The following is an 18,206-nucleotide window of genomic DNA, read 5'->3' as shown; positions in this document are numbered from 1 at the left end:
AAGTCCATTTTGGCCCTGCTCAATGAGGCTCGCAGTGTTTCAGTGGTGTGAGGCTGGTCAGTGGGAACTAGTCAGCTTCACATCAGTGTGGTATCTGCTGTTTGACAACCCCCCCCCCCCCCCCCATACCATCCCCCCACCCACCCACCCTTCCCCCACCCACCCACCCATACCATCCCCCCACCCACCCACCCTTCCCCCACCCAATGTTATTCCGGCCTGGAAGAATCAGCTCTTTATTTCTGTATTACGACACTCACTAATACTTCAAGATGGTGGTGGCACAGTGGTTAGCGCTGCTGCCTCATAGCGCCAGGGGCCCGGGTTCAATTCCCACCTCGGGTCACCATCTGTGCGGAGTTTGTAAATTCTCCCCGTGTCTGCGTGGGTTTCCTCCGGGTGCTCCGGGTTCCTCCCACAGTCCAACAATGTGTGGATTAGTTGGATTGGCCATGCTAAATTGCCCTTTGGCATCAGGAGGGCTAGCAGGGTAAATCCCTGTGGTTACAGGGATAGGACCTGGGTGGGATTGTTGTTGGCACAGGCTCGATGGGCCAACTGGCCTCTTTCTGCACTGTAGGGATTCTATGATTCAAAAGTGTTCAATTGGCAGAAGGCCACTTTGGGACGCCCTGAGATGCCTCTACCAGGAGGTCATTCGGTCCATCATGCCTGTGCTGGCTTTTGGAGAGTGCTGTCCAATCAGGCCCACACCTCCCCGACCTTTTCACAAAAACCAGTCAACATTCCCTTTCCAGCTGCTCCCCCCGTTCCCTTCACGCTGCTAATCCTGGATCATTTCCTGCACCCTCTCATGCAGAATGTTCCGGCGATTTTGCTGCATTAAATATTTTAATTGCGACCTGTGAAAGATAAAAATACGCACGAAAATGCCCAGACTTTCAAACGTTGTGAGCAAGTGGCTGCCCTCGTGATACTCGCTGCAGCTGTTAAACCTGGGACTTCCTCCTGAGCACTCTTACTCACTGGTTGTTTATTTTTCGTAATGATTTGATTTGATTTATTATTGTATTAGCACACAGTGAAAAGGATTGTTTCTTGTGCACTATACAGACAAAGCATACCGTTCACAGAGAAGGAAAGGAGAGAGTGCAGAATGCAGTGTTACAGTCATAGCTAGGGTGTAGGGAAAGATCAACTTAATGCGAGGTAGGTCCATTCAAAAGTCTGATGGGAAGAAACTGTTCTTGAGTCGGTTGGTACGTGACCTCCAGCGTTTGTACCTTTTTCCTGACGGAAGAAGGTGGAAGAGAGAATATGCAGGGTGCGTGGGATCCTTAATTATGTCGGCTGCTTTTCCGAGACAGCGGGAAGTGTAGGCAGACGGGAGGTGTGATGGATTGGGCTACATTTGTGACATTTTGTAGTCCCTTGAATTAAAGTTGTGATGTGGAGATGTTGGACTGGGGTGGACATGGTGAAATGTCTCACAATACCAGGTTAAGGTTCGTGATGCAGGAGCAGTGCTCCAAAAGCTCGTGCTATCAAATAAACCCGTTGGACTTTAACCTGGCGTTGTGTGACTCCCTTATTGAATTAAATTTGCACTCCTTTGTCAAATCAGAAACATATAATGCTGCCTGGCATTGCTGTGGCTTTCTTCTGTGTACAGGGAATGATATCTAAAAGTTGCTCAAAGACATCATTCGGAATGGCTTTTCCCATGTAGAGTAACCTTCACTCTCTACCCTCTTCATTAATATCAGTTTGCTTGGCTTCTGGGTGAATCTTTTGATGTAAGTTACACTGCAATTCTCCCTTTGGGAGGTGTTTCTTGAACAAAGTACCATTATTTACAACACCAGGTGGCCTGGACACTCCCCTGAGCTGTGAGAGAAGTGTAGCTTTTACCCAGTATTCCCTGGGAGCACCACGGTGGCACAGTGGTTAGCACTGCTGCCTCACAGCGCCAGGGCCCCGGGTTCGATTCTCGGTTTGGCTCACTGTCTGTGTGGAGTCTGCAGGTTCTCCCCGTGTCTGCGTGGGTTTCCTCCGGGTGCTCTGGTTTCCTCCCACAGCCCGAAAGACATACTGATTCAGCACATTGGCCATGATAAGTGCTCCCTCGGTGTACCGAGATGGATGGAATGGCTGCTTCTGTGTGTTCTTAGAAGCATAGAGCCATACAATGCAAAAGAGGTCCTTCGGCACATCAGGTCTCTGGAATTCTCTGCCCGTTGAAGTGGTGGAGGCTACCTCGCTGAATATATTTAAGTCATGGGTAGATAGGTTTCTGATAGGCAGGGGAATTAAGGGTTATGGGGAGAAAGCGGGAAAGTGGAACTGATCCACTTCAGATCAGCCATGATCTTATTGAATGGCGGGACAGGCTCGAAGGGCGAGATGGCCTACTCCTGCTCCTATTTCTTATGTTCTTAAGTCTGCACCAACCCCCGAGAAACGCCTGCCATCTCAGCTAATCCCATTTACCAGCACTTGGCCCGTAGCCTTGGCTGTTGTAAATTCAACGTAGATCAATGTTTCCAGCCAGGTTCTGAAGTTGGAAGGATTATTGTGAGAGACAAGTATTAGAGTTCCTGAAAATACCAACCCTGCAATGTGGACAGCAGTTAAGGTCCGGCATGGGTTTCATTAAGAATGGAAAACTATTGAAAGGTTGCAATCCATAAAACGCTGGAACGTGGATCTGTAAACTGAACAGCGATGAAACCCAAACTGCACAACTTTCCAGTTACATTATTTATCCAATGCAAATCGACTGTATTATTCTCAGCACAACACCAAATATCGCCAACTGCTTAATGGAACTAAAGGCAACAATGCTAAATGATTCTTAAATGTCAGGCTAGCGAGTTTCAAACAGAAACTGTATAATAATCTGCCTATTTTCATCTGAAATCCTATCACGCTAACATAAAGATATAATTGCATTTGCTTTAATTAGACACTGACCGAATTTTACCTGCAAGCACTCAGTCTCTCTTACAGTCACCTGAAAGCTTATTATGCAGGGAGCAAATACGTGTTAAATTTTTCATTACTTTATTCAATTTTTCACTGAATTATAATGGCCTCTTCAATCACCAGTTGCTGTCGCTTTGACTCCCCTGCATTAATCAGCCGTTTTTCTCTCTCCCTCCCTCTCTCCGGGGATAACAGCATCAGGTCATCTTACCTAAAAGGGGTGGAGATAATCGAGCAAGGTGGGTGGGGGCCAGGTTTGTGCATGGACAGGGCGAGCTGATCACTGGCGATGCTCTAATCCTTTCAGCAGGTTCACCCACGTCTTGGCGCTGGTGACAGGGGGAGTCACTGAGACCACCGCTCCCAGGATTGCCTCCACTTCCTACTTTTTAGGTACAGTCACAACACCAGGTTAAAGTCCAACAGGTTTACTTGGTAGCACCAGCTTTCGGCGCGCTGCTCCTTCGTCAGGTGGGTAAAGAGTTAGGTTCACAAACGGGACATATATAGGCACACTCTCAGTTTACAAGATAATGGTTGGAATGCGAGTCTTAACAGGTCTTTACAGGTGCAGACAATGCGAGTGGGAGACAGAGAGATAATCTCAGGTTAAAGAGCTACGAATTGTCTCAAGTCGGGACAGTTAGTGAGATTTTGCAAGCCCAGGCAAGTTGTGGGGGTTACAGATATTGTGGCATGAACCCAAGATCCCGGTTGAGACCACGTGCGGAACTTGGCTATCAGTCTCTGCTTGGCGATTCTGTGCTGTCAATGTGTCGTGAAGGCCTTGGAGCACTTACATCTCTTTAACCTGTGCTTAACCCTCTCATTGTCTGTACCTCTAAAGACCTGATTATCTGTTAAGACTCGCATTCCAACCATTATCTTGTAAATTGAGCCTGTGCCTATATACGCCCTGTTTGTGAACCCAACTCTTCAGTCACCTGATGAAGGACAGCGCTCTGAAAGCTTGTGCTACCGAATAAACCTGTTGGACTTTAACCTGGTGTTGTGAGATTTCTTACTGCGTCCACCCCAGTCCAACGCCAGCATCTCCGCATCATATTCTTTAGGTGATTTGTACAACAGCAACAACTTATATGGCAACTTATAACAGCAACACTTATAACAGCAACAACTTATATCTTTGATGTTACGAAACATCCCAATGCCACACTAGAACATTAGGAAACAAATGATTTGATTTATTATTGTCACAGTGAAAAGTGTTGTTTCTTGTGTGCTGTACAGACAAAGCATACCGTTCTTTTTTTTATTCATTCGTGGGACATGGGTGTCATTGGCTGGCCACCATTTATTGCCCATCCCTATTTGCCCTTGTTCAGAGGTCAGTTGAGAGTCAACCACATTGCTGTGGTTCTGGAGTCACATGAAGGCCAGGCCAGGTAAGGACAGCAGATTTCCTTCCCTAAAGGACATTAATGGACTAGATTGGTTTTTCTGACAATTGACGGTGGTTTCACAGTTATCAGTCAATTCATAATTTGTAACAGATGTGACACTGTATTTAAGAAAGCCCACCAAGTCCAGCTATGAGTGAAAAGTACCTCTACTTTCTCACAAGACTAAGTTAAATTTGGCATGTCTGCTACGACTCTCACCAGCTTTTACAGATGCACCATAGAAAGCATTCTTTCTGATTGTATCACAGCTTGGTATGGGCTCCTGCTCTGCCCAAGACCGCAAGGAATTACAAAAGGTCATGAACGCAGCCCAAATCATCATGCAAACCAGCCTCCCATCCATTGACTCTGTCAACACTTCCCACTGCCTCGGAAAAGCAGCCAGTATAATTAAGGTCCCCACTCGCCCCCCTCCCCGGGCATTCTCTCTTCCACCTTCTTCTGTCAGGAAAAAGGTACAAAAGTCTGTGGTCATATACCAACTGACTCAAGAACAGTTTCTTCTCTGCGGCCATCAGAGTTTTGAACGGACCTACCTTGCATTAAGTTGATCTTTCTCTACACCCTAGCTCTGACTGTAACACTACATTCTGCACGCTCTCCTTTCCTTCTCTATGAACGGTATAGCACGCAAGAAACAATACTTTTCACCGCATGCTGATACGTGACAAAAATAAATCAAATCAAATAAAGCCTTAGAGACTATTTCATGCAGAGTGTGGAAAGGTCATTGAATATATGTTGTGGGATGGAATCACTATGAGAGTTGGTGACAGTATTCAAATATGCTGAAATCACTAGGTATGCTTGCATGGTGGTATTGGGTAGAATTTTCCAGCCAGGCTCGCTCCAAGATTGGAAAATTCCACCCAACTTTTGCACGGTCCTGTTCCGCCTGTTACCATTCCCATGCCGAGTGGGACAAATGGGAAAATTCCACTCACTGAGTTTACTCTTGATTGTTCTGAAATCTAGCACAATAGACCTCGTTCTCCATCTGTAGGCCCCGGTGCAGAACGTATGGAAGAGATTTTCCATTATACAACTGGGACCATTAAAAGAATATAATTCCTTCGCTCTGAGGTGATACTGTTACGAGCTTGTTAATTAAATCACACAATAAAATCATTTATAACACGGCTGGATCTCCTCTCATGATGACTCAAGTTTTATAACAAAAGGACTATTTTAGTTGATTTTATTGCTTGTTTTTTTTGCTGGCTGGTGGTTGCTGAATGATTATTTACTGCACTAACTGGAGGCAACTTGATGTGGCTCCAACAACAAGAAGGGTTTATTAAACTGTATTAACTATAATACATGCTAAGAGTCTGACAGAAAAATTACTCACATTTACTCTCTTCTCCTCCCTGGCTCCAGCTGGATTGAGGTCCTCCCTGTCCCAGGAATGCATTCTCAATCCCAATTGGCCCAGCTTTCCACACCGCTGCTCCATTGGGTCCAGTCCAATCATGTGGTCCATGAAGGGTTGTCCCTTAAAGGGGCCACGTTACCACATGCCTTCCAACCCGGCTCTTGAGTCCAGCTACGAGTGAAAACAAAAGAGAAACATCATACACGTAGGCACACATGTACAATATCACATTAGTTTTTTATTATTCACTCATGGGTGATGGGCATCACTGGATCTTGGGTTCATGTCACACTATCTGTAACCCCCATGACTTGCCTGGGCTTGCTACATCTCACTTACTGTCCTGTCTGGAGACAATACACATCTCTTTAACCTGTGCTTAATGCTATCTCCACTCACATTGTCCGCATCTTTAAGTCTTGATTAGCTGTAAAGACTCACATTCTAATCAGTATTCTGTAAACTGTGTGTGTGCCTTTATACGCTCTGTTTGTGATCAGAACTCCCCACTCACCTGACGAAGGAGCAGTGCTCCGAAAGCTAGTGGCGTTTACTACCAAATAAACCTATTTGACTTTAACCTGGTGTGGTGAGACTTTTTACTGTGTTTACCCAATGCCAGCATCTCCACATCATCGCTGGCTGGCCAGCATTTATTGCCCATCCCTGGTGGCCCTTGGAGGGCAGTTGAGAGTCAACCACATTGCTGTGGCTCTGGAGTCACACCTAGGCCAGACTGGGTAAGGACAGTGGATTTCCTTCCCTAAAGGACATTAGTGAACCCGATGGGTTTTTCCGACAATCATCAATGGTTTCATGGTCATCAGTAGATTCTTAATTCCAGATATTTTATTGAATTCAAATTCCACAATTTGCCGTGGTGAGATTCGAACCCGGGTCCCCAGGATATTAGTTGAGTTTCTGGATTCATGTTTAGCAATGATATCACTAGGCCACGACCTCCCCTATTCTGGAAGCTTCTGTAGAGAGAGAGAAGGAATGAAATAGAGTTAATAGTCAAAATTCTCTGACCGTTCTCTGGCCAGAACCAAAAGTCATTCACAAAAGTCAATTGCCCCAGAGATTTCTGAACTCTTGAGGAACACCCACGTCTCCACACCAGGTTCTTGAGCAAGCAGTGAGACAGGGTTGATGTATTCTCTGGGGGTTCCATCTTTCTCCTCGGGTACAAGAGCCACATGTTGCCTCGGCCCAACCCCTAATCTTTCCCCGTAACCCTGCACATTTACAGTGGCTAATCCACATAACCTACAGTTCTTTGAACACTAATTGTCAATTTAGCACGGCCAATCCACCTAACCAACACATCTTTGGACTGTGGGAGGAAACTGGAGCATCCGGAGGAAACCCATACAGACACGGGGAGAATGTGCAAACTCCATACAGACAGTGACCCAGGGCCAGAATTGAACCGGGTCCCTGGCACTGGGAGGCAGCAGTGTTAACCTGGGTGCCACCATGCCACCCTTCTAACTCAAAAGGCAAGTACGCTACCCACTTAATCACAGACGGTAAACCTGACCTACAAGGAGGAAAATTCTTGTTATTTCTTGAATGTCTGTGATTAAAGAAATTTTGAATAGTTTCTCTCCATATCCCTCATAATCTTCCAGTCGTGTTAAGATATCACACAGCGGGGTACAGGGAAAAAGCAGAACCCAAGAATTACCAAAGTCAGTAAGGGGAATGAACCCACACTGTCAATGATATTAAACACCGTTCTCTAACCAACCAATCTAGCTGACTCTACACCTGAGACTTCAGTTGCTCATCCTGCCCACAGGATCAGTCAGAGAGCAACAGCTGGCAAATTCTAATCTCTGAGCCAGTGACCAGCTTTCTCCCCCTGACCTTGTAAAACAGTTTTACTCCCTTGCATTTAATAATTCCCAACTGTTGCTCCCATTACGCGAAATTCTCAGCTGGGGACAACTCATTTGTTAATAGACTTCTGTGAAGTAGTGCTGCTGTGGTTCGCTTAAGTCTTTCTGGACTTTGAGAATCACAGAGTAGGACAGTGCAGAAGAGGCCCTTCGGCCCATTGAGTCTACACTAACACATGGAAGGCCCTGACCTGCCCACCTTATCCCATTTCCCAGCACTTGGCCCATAGCCTTGAATGTGATGATGTACCAAGTACTCATCCAGGTACTTTTTAAAGGCTGTGAGACATCCCGCCTCCGCCACCCTCCAAGGCAGCACATTCCAGACCCTCACCACCCTCTGGTAAAAATGTTTTTCCTCAAATCCCCACCAAACATCCCACCCCTCACTTTTAACTTGTATTCCCTCACAACTGACCCTTCAACTAAGGGGAACAGCTGCTCCCAATCCCCCCTGTCCGTGCCTCTTGTAATCTTGTACACCTCGATCAGGTCGCCCCTCAGTCTTCTCTGCTCCAATGAAAACAACCCAAGCCTATCCAACCTCTCTTTATAACTTAAATGTTCCATCCCAGGCAGCATCCTGGTGGATCTCCTCTGTGTGCATCACGTCCTTCCTATAATGTGACGACATCATGACCTCTCTGCTTTTGTAATCTATAGCCCAATTGATGGAGGCGAGTCTGCCTCATGCCTTTTTCACCACCCTATTTACCTTCCTTTCCACCTTCAAAGATCTATGAACAAACACACTAAAGAGTTGTTAAGTGAAAATGAACCAATAGAAATCAGCATTCAGCATCACTAACTGAGGAAGCCCCTTGCGCCCATTGTTAGGAGCTCAAAAATTATTGTTAATTCTTCATTCTTTCAAAGCTCGTTTATTTGGGTGTAGGGTCAAAGTTAACAGACTTCTGAATAGCCAGATATAGTATAGGAAACGTTGGGCAGAAGGGAAACACATTTGATTTGATTTGATTTATTATTGTCACATGTATTAACATACAGTGAAAAGTATTGTTTCTTGCGCACTATACAGACAAAGTATACCATTCATAGAGAAGGAAAGGAGAGAGTGCAGAATGTAGTGTTACAGTCATAGCTAGGGTATAGAGAAAGATCAACTTAATGCGAGGTAAGTCCATTCAAAAATCTGACAGCAACAGGGAAGAAGCTGTTCTTGAATTGGTTGGTACGTGACCTCAGACTTTTGTATCTTTTTCCCGAAGGAAGACAGTGGAAGAGAGAATGTCCGGGGCGCGTGGGGTCCTTAATTATGCTGGCTGCTTTGTCAAGGCAGCAGGAAGTGTAGGCAGAGTCAATAAAGCCCCTTGAGCAAGCTCTGTCATTCAATTAACCCATGGACTGATTCAATACCTGTCTGACCTTCATATCCTTTAATACACAAAGGTTAACAGAGTTTCAGATTTACAATGAACAATTGACCCAGCATCGATTAGCGCTCGGGAAAGAAAGCTCCAGACTTCCACCACATCTGCATCAGGAGTGAAGGGTTTTGAGGAGAGATTTGATAAGAGTTTAGATGAGGAAGTTGCTGTTCCCACTTGCTGATGCTACAAGGAGCAAAGGGCACAGATTGAAGGCTTTGAGCAGGACATTCAGTGGGGAATGGGAGGAAGAGTGTTTTTACGCAGCGAGAGGTGATGAGCTGGAACCTGCTGCCCACGATGGTTGTGAAAATGGGGAGGATCAGTGGTTTTGAAAGGAAATGTGATGGGTACTTGAGGGAAATAAATTTGCAGGTCGAAGGGGCAGAGCAGGGGAATGGGAATAACTGGATTGTTTTACAGGGAGCTGACATGGATTACATGGCCAGATGGCTGCCTCCTGTGCCCCAATGGCCTAAATACCCTTGGGAAGGTGATGTTGAGCTGCCTCCTTAGAATCATAGAATTGTAGAACCCATACAGTGCAGAAGGAGGCCATTCAGCCCATCGAGTCTGCGCTGACTCTTACCCAGGTTTATCCTGTAACCCTACATATCCTTTGGACGCTAAAGTACAATGGCCAATCCACCTTAGCCGCACACCTTTGGACTATTTGAGGAAACGATAGTACCCAGAGGAAGCCCATGCAGACACAGGGAGAATGTGCAAACTCCACACAGGTAGTGACCGGAGTTGGGAATCGAACCCAAGTCCCTGGCGCTGTGAGGCAGCAATGCTAACCACTGTGCCACCGTGCTGTTTTACAGCTTGGCATCCTCCCTGCCACTAACCCTCCCTGTCTACCTGAGGTCGGCACCCACACTGATGCCAGTTTGCCCGCAGTAGTGGGCTGGGTAGCTCCATGGTAAGGAAGTTCTGGAGTAGGTCTTGAACGCAGAGAGGGAGGTGAGCCACCCATTGGGCCTCCCCCAGCTCCGCGCTGGGTACTGTGACTTAGTGAGCCATTTGGTTAACGCTACATAAACAGTTAAAGCTGTGTAAATAATAAACGCTGTTTTTCTGCACATTGTGCTGTCTCGGTGGAGATACATATTGAAAATAATGAATGCCCTTTGGCTGATTTCTCATTCGCTGGCCTTACCTTGAAGCACAACAGCATTAACAAATCCAGTCTTGTCAGCCTGCACTTGACAAAGCTGGGCTGAAATGCTGACAGTGATTGCAAAAAATTGACACCTTTCTAATATTTCTTCGCTTGTGCAGTCCAGCCGCTGTGGCTACTTCTTTCTTTGTGATGCTAGAATATTGCAGCACTTCCACATTCTGGAGTCAATGGGATAAATGAGACATGTAGTGAATACCGTGAGCACTGAACATGGAAAAGTTAATCCTAGCGCCTTTTGTCTGCAGCCTTGAATTGGCTCCCTGAGTGTAGTCCTGCTTCTGGCTTTTCATGGGATCTCCCTCATCATTCATACTGTCCTAAAGACTGTAAGACATTGGAGCAGAATTAGGCCACTCGGCCCATCGAGTCTGCTCTGCCATTCAATCATGGCTGATATTTTTTCTCATCCCCATTCTCCTACCTTTCCCCCATAACCCCTGATCCCCTTATTAATCAAGAACCTATCCATTTCTGTCTTAAAGACACTCAATGACCTGTCCTCCACAGCCTTCTGCGGCAAAGAGTTCCACAGATTCATCATTCTCTGGCTGAAGGAATTCCTCCTCATCTCTGTTTTAAAGGATCATCCCTTTAGCCTGAGGTTGTGACCACTGGTTCTCATTTTTCCTACTAGTGGAAAGATCTTCTCCATGTCCACTCTATCCAGGCCTCGCAGTATCCTGTAAGTTTCAATAAGATCCCCCTTGATCTTTTTAAACTCCAATGAGTACAGACCCAGAGTCCTCAACCGTTTCTCATAGGACAAGCTCTTCATTCCAGGGATCATTCTTGCCAACCTCCTCTGGACCCTTTCCAAGGCCAGCACATCCTTCCTTAGATATGTGGTCCAAAACTCCTCACAATATTCCAAACGGGGTCTGACCAAATGGGGTCATGTATTGCGCTGATAGCTAATGGAGTCCCATATACCATAATCTTGATCATCTGTATTATCCCAGTCCCTCCAGTAACCCATAGGTTGCCCGTCTTACCTGCCCCACCACCGCTGCCAGCAAGGATGGAGAATTTGGCACTCAGCCAAATCTTCATTCTCTGCGTCAGGACCGGAGAATCCCAACCATGGGCGAGGTCGGAGAATTCCAGCCGCATTGTCCCATCTCCACAAGTAACCCCTGTACTGCTCTATTTCTCCCGATAATCTGTGTTGCTCCATCTCCTGGATAACAAATAATGTCCCATTTCCCTTAATAACCTATAATGTTCCATTTTATTGAAGTTTAGCTTATTTATTAGTGTCAAAAGTAGGCTTACATTAACACTGCAATGAAGTTACTGTGAAAATCCCCTAGTTGCCACACTCCGGTGCCTGTTCGGGTACACTGAGGGAGAATTTAACATGGCCAATGGACTGAACCAGCACGTCTTTCAAATTGTGGGGGGAATCACATGCAGACACGGGGAGAATGTGCAGACTCCGCACAGACAGTGACCCAAGACCGGGAATCGAACCTGGGTTGCTGGCGTTGTAAGGCAGCAGTGCTAACCACTGAGCAATTGTACCCCAATAACTCAAATTGTCCCATTTCCTCAATAGCCCAAATTGCCCCACTTTCTCTCAATAACCCATTTTGTCCCATTTCCCTGATAACCTGTTCCATATTTGGCTCATTGTTCATGCTCCCCCGCTGTGTGTCCCATGGGCACTCTCTGATCTTCCATAGCTGTGTTGTGTTGCTATCACTTAGAACTCACATGAAAGAAGTGAAAGATCAATTGCTCCCAGGGCAACAATGACTTTTTCACAAGTTCACACATAAAATTGGAGCTGTATAAGAATGTAAACACCTTTGTGAATATTTTAGCCGTAAGTCACTGTTTGGAATGTTTCCCCGCCTCGAGTTCCAGGGTTTTAATCACAGTTTCATGTACATTAACCATAGCCGCGCGATAATGAAAACATATTCCAATAACAACTGTTGGACCGTGAGACTTAATTATTTTCTAAAGGTTAAAACCAGTCTCCGGGAGCAACAGATGTAAATATGTTAAACGCAATTATCCAAGTTGCCAATAGCTGTCTACCATGGTCATTGGATTGTTGTTTAGCACCAGGAGAAATCAACAAAATGATTAATTTCTCACCCAAAAAAATCTACCTGCGTTACCTCTGTGTTGGCACGGTTTACCCCAGTCCAACACCGGCATCTCCACATCATGGCACGGTGGCACAATGGTTAGAACCAATGTCAGGGGCCCAAGTTTGATTCTGACCTCGGTGACTGTCTGTGTGGAGTTTACACATTCTCCCCGTGTCTGTATGGGTTTCCTCCCAAAGATGTGTGGGTTAGGTTGATTGGCCGTGCTAAATTACCCTTTGGTGTCAGGGGGACTAACAGGGTAAATAAGTGGGGTAATGCAGACAGGGTCTGGGTGGGATTGTTGTTTTTGATTTGATTTATTATTGTCAGATGTATTATACACAGTGAAAAGTATTGCTTCTTGAGCACTATACAGACAAAGCATACTGTTCATAGAGAATGAAACAAGAGAGTGCAGAATGTAGTGTTACAGTCCTAGCTAGGGTGTAGAGAAAGATTAACTTAATGCGAGGTAGGTCCATTCAAAAGTCTGACAGCAGCAGGGAAGAAGTTGTTCTTGAGTCAATTGGTACGTGACCTCAGACCTGTATATCTTTTTCCTGATGGAGGAAGATGGGAGAGAGGATGTCTGGGGTGCGTGAGGTCCTTAATTATGTTGGCTGTTTTACTGAGGCAGTGAGAAATGTAGACAGAGTCAATGAATGGGAGGCTAGTTTGCCTGATGAATTGGGCTACATTCAGGACCTTTTGTTGTTCCTTGTGGTCTTGGGCAGAGCAGGAGCCCATACCAAGCTGTGATACAACCAGAAAGAATGCTTTCTATGGTGCATCTGAAAGTTGGTGAGAGTTGTAGCTGACATGCCAAATTTCCTTAGTCTTCTGAGAAAGTAAAGCATTGGTGGGGCTTTCTTAACTAAAGTACTAGCGTGGGGGGGGACCAGGACAGGTTCTTGGTGAGATGGACACCTAAAAACTTGAAGCTTTCAACATTTTTACTTCATCCCACACGGTCATAGGTGTATAAGGAGTATAGTAGGAGGCTGAGGACACAGCCTTGTGGGGCACCGTCGTTGAGGATGATCGAGGAGGAGGTGAAGTTGCCTTTCCTTACTGATTGTGGTCTGTGGGTTAGGTAGTTCAGGATCCCAGAGGGAGGAGCCGAGGCCCAGGTCACGGAGCTTGGAGGTGAGTTTTGTTGGAATAATGGTATTGAAGGCTGATGGGCCGAATAGATTCTAAACAAACTGCTGACGATTTGAAGTTTGGTTGGGGGGGTGGGGGTGTTGGTTAGAGGGGTGGTAGTCTGTTCATGATGGGACTCTAGTCTTCATGCATGGTGGGGGGTGAGGGGATGGTCTGTGAATGATGGGACTCTGGTGTTCATGGGTGGTGGAGGTGGGAAGGGTGGGGGGTGGTCTGTCGATGATGGGACTCTGGTGTTCCTGGACGGTGGAGGTGGGGAGGGTGGGGGGTGGTCTGTCGATGATGGCTTATCCGGTGCTTATGGGTAACCAACTGTCCAGCACAAGCTGGCCAGTCTCAAGGGAAGAAGCTGATCATTTCGGAGTAAGACAAGGGGAAATTACTTCACCCAAAGGGTGGTGAATCTTTGGAATCCTCTACTCCAGAGGCCTGTGGAGGTTCCATCGTTGAGTATGTTGAAGACAAAGATACTAGTGATATCAAGGGATATGAGGATATGAGGGAAGAAGTAGAAAGGGTCGAGAGCTTCAGGTTTGTAGGTGTGCAGATCACCAACAAACTGTCCTGGTCATCCCCATAGCAGCACTGTAGTTAAAAAAGCCCACCAATGCCTCTACTTTCTCAGAAGACTGAAGAAATTTAGCCCTTCGAGCCTGCTCCGCCTTTCAATCAGATCATGGCTGATCTTCCCCTGGTCTCAAATCCACCTCTCCACCAGCTCGCCATATCCCCTTCTCCCTTTTTTTTATTAGAAATATATCTATCTCCTTCTTGTAACCATTTAATGATTCAGACTTCACCGTGCTGTGGGGCAGCAAGTTCCACAAATTCATCACCCTCTACAAAAAGCAATTCCTCCTCATTTCAGTGTTAAATCTAATGTCTCTCAACCTGCCCCTGTGATTCTAAAGAGTCTAATCTAATTTAATCTAAGGACTAAGGAAATTTGACATGCCATCTACGACTCTCACCAACTTTTACAGATACACCACAGAAAGCATTCTTTCTGGTTGTATCACAGCTTGGTCTGGGCTCCTGCTCTGCCCAAAACCGCAAGGAACTACAAAAGATCATGAATGTAGCCCAATCCATCACGCAAACCAGCCTCCCATCCATTGACTGTCTACACTTCCCACTGCCTCGGCAAAGCAACCAGCATAATTAAGGACCCCACACACCCCAGACATTCTCTCTTCCACCTTTTCCCTTCGGGAAAAAGATACAAAAGCCTGAGATCATGTACCAACTGACTCAAGAACAGCTTCTTCCCTGCTGCTGTCAGACTTTTGAATGGACTTAACTTGCATTAAGTTGATCTTTCTCTACACCCTCGCTATGACTGTAACACTACATTCTACACTCTCTCGTGTCCTCTATGAACGGCATGCTTTGTCTGTATAGCGCTCAAAAAATAATACTTCTCATTGTATGCTAATACTTGTGACAATAATAAATCAAAACAAATCAGAGTAGTGCAGGAAAATGGCATTGTGGTCCATGATCAGCCATGATCTAATTGAATGGTGCAGCAGGTTAGATGGGCCTACTCCTGCTGCTATGTTCCTATCTTGAAACAACTGAATTAATTGTTGAACTTTCGAAATGCTATCCCAGCAGGGTAATTAACTAAAATATGCAGCACTTTCTAACGCACGAGGACAGTTGTTTTTGTTAACTTTGAACAGAAGGTAATCGAAAGGAATACACGAGAACGCTGTAAAAATCAGACACGGTGAGTTAGTGGAGGCTAGTCAAAATCCCTCAAACACAAAAACAAGAGGAGAAATCCAAGGCAGCAGCATATTCAAGTTGGATTAAAGATGCAGAACAAAAAAAATTAAAAAGTCACTGTGGTTGCAATGTTGGGAGGGAAACCTGATCAGAGAATTTCACTTTGATGTTGAGATAATTTGGGCCCAGGTTTACCAGGCAGTTTCCCGCAGGGCACTGCTGAAACTCTCTCTGGGAGGATGGATGCTCATTCTGGTCTGATGTGTCCTGAGAGGTTTAATCACAACCGCCTCCAACCATCTCACTATCGTGATTGGATAAGTGACATGCTCACCCTCCCACTCTCACTCCATGTTGTCTTCTGTGGCCAAGTAGAAAGCGAGTTGACTCATCTAATTGGATCATTCTTGACTGTCAATCACACACACACACACACATACACACACACATACACACACACATACACAAACACACATACAAACATACACATACACACACACACTTACTACACATATACATACACACACATACACACACACACATGCACACGCACATACACATACACACACAAACATACACATACACACACATGTACACAGACAACACACATACACACACACAAACACACACTTACTATACATATACATACACACACAGAAACACACATACACACATATATACACACAAGCATACACACACATATGCAAACATGCACACACACGCACTTGCATACACACGCATGCACACATACGCATGCATGCACATACACATGCACACACAAACACACACTCACACATACAAGCACACACACAAATGTACACACACTCACACACACACACATATACATACACACACACATCTATGTACACACACACATACGCGCATGCACACACACATATATACATACACATGTGCACACACACATAACACATACACACAGACACACACACAAAACACATAAATTATTTAATTCTCCCTTTGTTGAATGATGGTGTTGGATGCCAAACAGCTTTGGCTCAATGAATGGCAGCACAGGAGCTTGATGGGCTGAATGGTCTACACTTGTTCTTCTGTTCTTATTTTTGGATAACACGGTGCAGCTCGCGACACGGCGGGCTACAGTCAGGGTTGAGGGGATAGCAAATTGGAAAGTCTGTGGCGGAAAGATGGGGGACTAGTTGAGTTGCACTTGCAGAGAGTTGGCATGAATCCAATGGGCCGAGTGGCCTCCTCTTGTGGTGTATGAGGTCAAAGCTGGGTACAAGAAGAGGTGTTTGAGCCATTTAGTCTACTCTTCAGTGCAATGTGGACTGGGTTACATTGCAGTTATGTCGCTGTCAGGTTCTGAAAGTAGTTCATTCCCCTCAGGCTTTGTGCCGGCGATGGAGTGGTCAGAACTCCTGATAGTTGTGTGATTAGCTGGTCTCATTTCGGATTAACACCGAAGGCTATTTCACCTTCCATTGGAAGTGAGACTGACCAGACAGTCACCTTCAGTGTCAAGTTGCAGGTTTAGCCAGAACACGGAATTTGACGTCTTAAACAGGATTACTTGTCAGTGTTATTCAGTTAATCCCCCGGCAGTGAGTTTGTAAGCAGGGCATATCTTTGACTGACACTGGGGCAGATCGCAAGGAGTTGTGCAAACGTGTTTTTTTTTCAGAAAAGGGAGAAATTCAGGAATTCAACAGTGACATAACGATTAATTTTCCTTCCTGAGAATCCAATTTCAGCTCAGTCACCACTTAATGGGATGGTGCACCCATTAACCCAGTGTCCTCTGGCCTGCATTGACTCCAGTCCAGAGAGGCCAGGGATTTTACACTTTCTTCCTCGTCTCTGTGACCTCCACCAGTTATTTTTTACTCTTTCATGGGGTGGGGATTTCAGGGACAAGGCCCAGTTGCCCCTCGCTAATTGCCCCTTGAACTGAATGGCTGGCCAGGCCATTTTGAGGGGCAGTTAAGAGTCAACTTGATGGATAAACATGCAGGGGATGTTTGTCCCCGCAGAGAGTGGTGGGTGCCTGGAACGCACTGCCAGAGGTGCTGGAAGCAGGCACATTAGCAACATCTCAGAGGCATTAGATGGCTACATGATTAGGGAGGGAGTAGAGGGATATGAACTGAGTAAGGGCAGAAGTTTTTGTTTAGTTTGGTTAGGGCATCATGACTGGCACAGTCTTGGAGGGCCGAAGGGCCTGTTCCTGTGCTGTACTTTTCTTTGTTCTATGTTCTTTGTATTAAGTAAACGTCAACCAAATGATTCCCCCTGTGGGGCAATTTTGAACAGGAGTCACAGGTACAGGTTGAGAGGAGGTAGATTTAACTCTGAGATGAGGAGGAACTCCTTCTCACAGAGGGTGGTGAATTTGTGGAACTCGCTGCCCTGTAGCGCGGTGGAAACTGAATCACTGAATGGGTTCAAGAAGGAGATGGATATATTTCCGATTTAAAAAAGGTAAATTAAGGACCCCACGCACCCCCGACATTCTCCCTTCCACCTTCTTCCGTTGGGAAAAAGATACAAAAGTCTGAGGTCACGTACTGACCGACTCAAGAACAGCTTCTTCCCTGCTGCTGACAGACTTTTGAATGGACCTACCTCGCATTAAGTTGGTCTTTCTCTACACCCTAGCTATGACTCTAACACTACATTCTGCACTTGCTCCTTCTCTATGAACGGTATGCTTTGTCAGTGTCCTGCGCAAGAAACAATACTTTTCACTGTATACTAATACGTCTGACAATAATAAATCAAATCAAGCCTAGTTACTGTAGCAATCTATGAGATTCAGCAGGAAACCAATGCACAGCAAACTCCTAAAAACACGAGTGTGGTCATGACCACAATGCCCAACTCTCCTCTGTACCTTGGTCTCAGTTGCTGCTTGTTTCTTTTGATTTGATTTGATTTGACTTGAACCTGCACATTCTCGCCGTGTCTGCGTGGGTTTCCTCCAGGTGCTGCGGTTTCATCTCACAGTCTG

The 18,206-nt window shown here is 45.7% G+C and overlaps 1 long non-coding RNA gene across 1 annotated transcript in view; it reads right to left on the bottom strand.

The window, feature by feature from the left end:
- Window positions 1-5,879, bottom strand: part of LOC145350860 (uncharacterized) — a 73,808-nt gene extending 67,929 nt beyond the window's left edge. The window contains exon 1 of the long non-coding RNA XR_013888254.1: window positions 5,722-5,879. This is a non-coding gene — a long non-coding RNA (uncharacterized LOC145350860). The remainder of the gene's footprint in view (window positions 1-5,721) is intronic.
- Between the last annotated feature and the right edge of the window lie 12,327 nt (window positions 5,880-18,206).

Source organism: Carcharhinus amblyrhynchos, chromosome 1 (assembly GCF_965287045.1).
Source record: "Carcharhinus amblyrhynchos chromosome 1, sCarAmb.v2.hapA, whole genome shotgun sequence".
Lineage (NCBI taxonomy): Eukaryota > Metazoa > Chordata > Chondrichthyes > Carcharhiniformes > Carcharhinidae > Carcharhinus > Carcharhinus amblyrhynchos.
The sequence above is the reverse complement of the archived record's forward strand: the minus strand, read 5'-3'. Positions and strand labels throughout refer to the sequence as shown.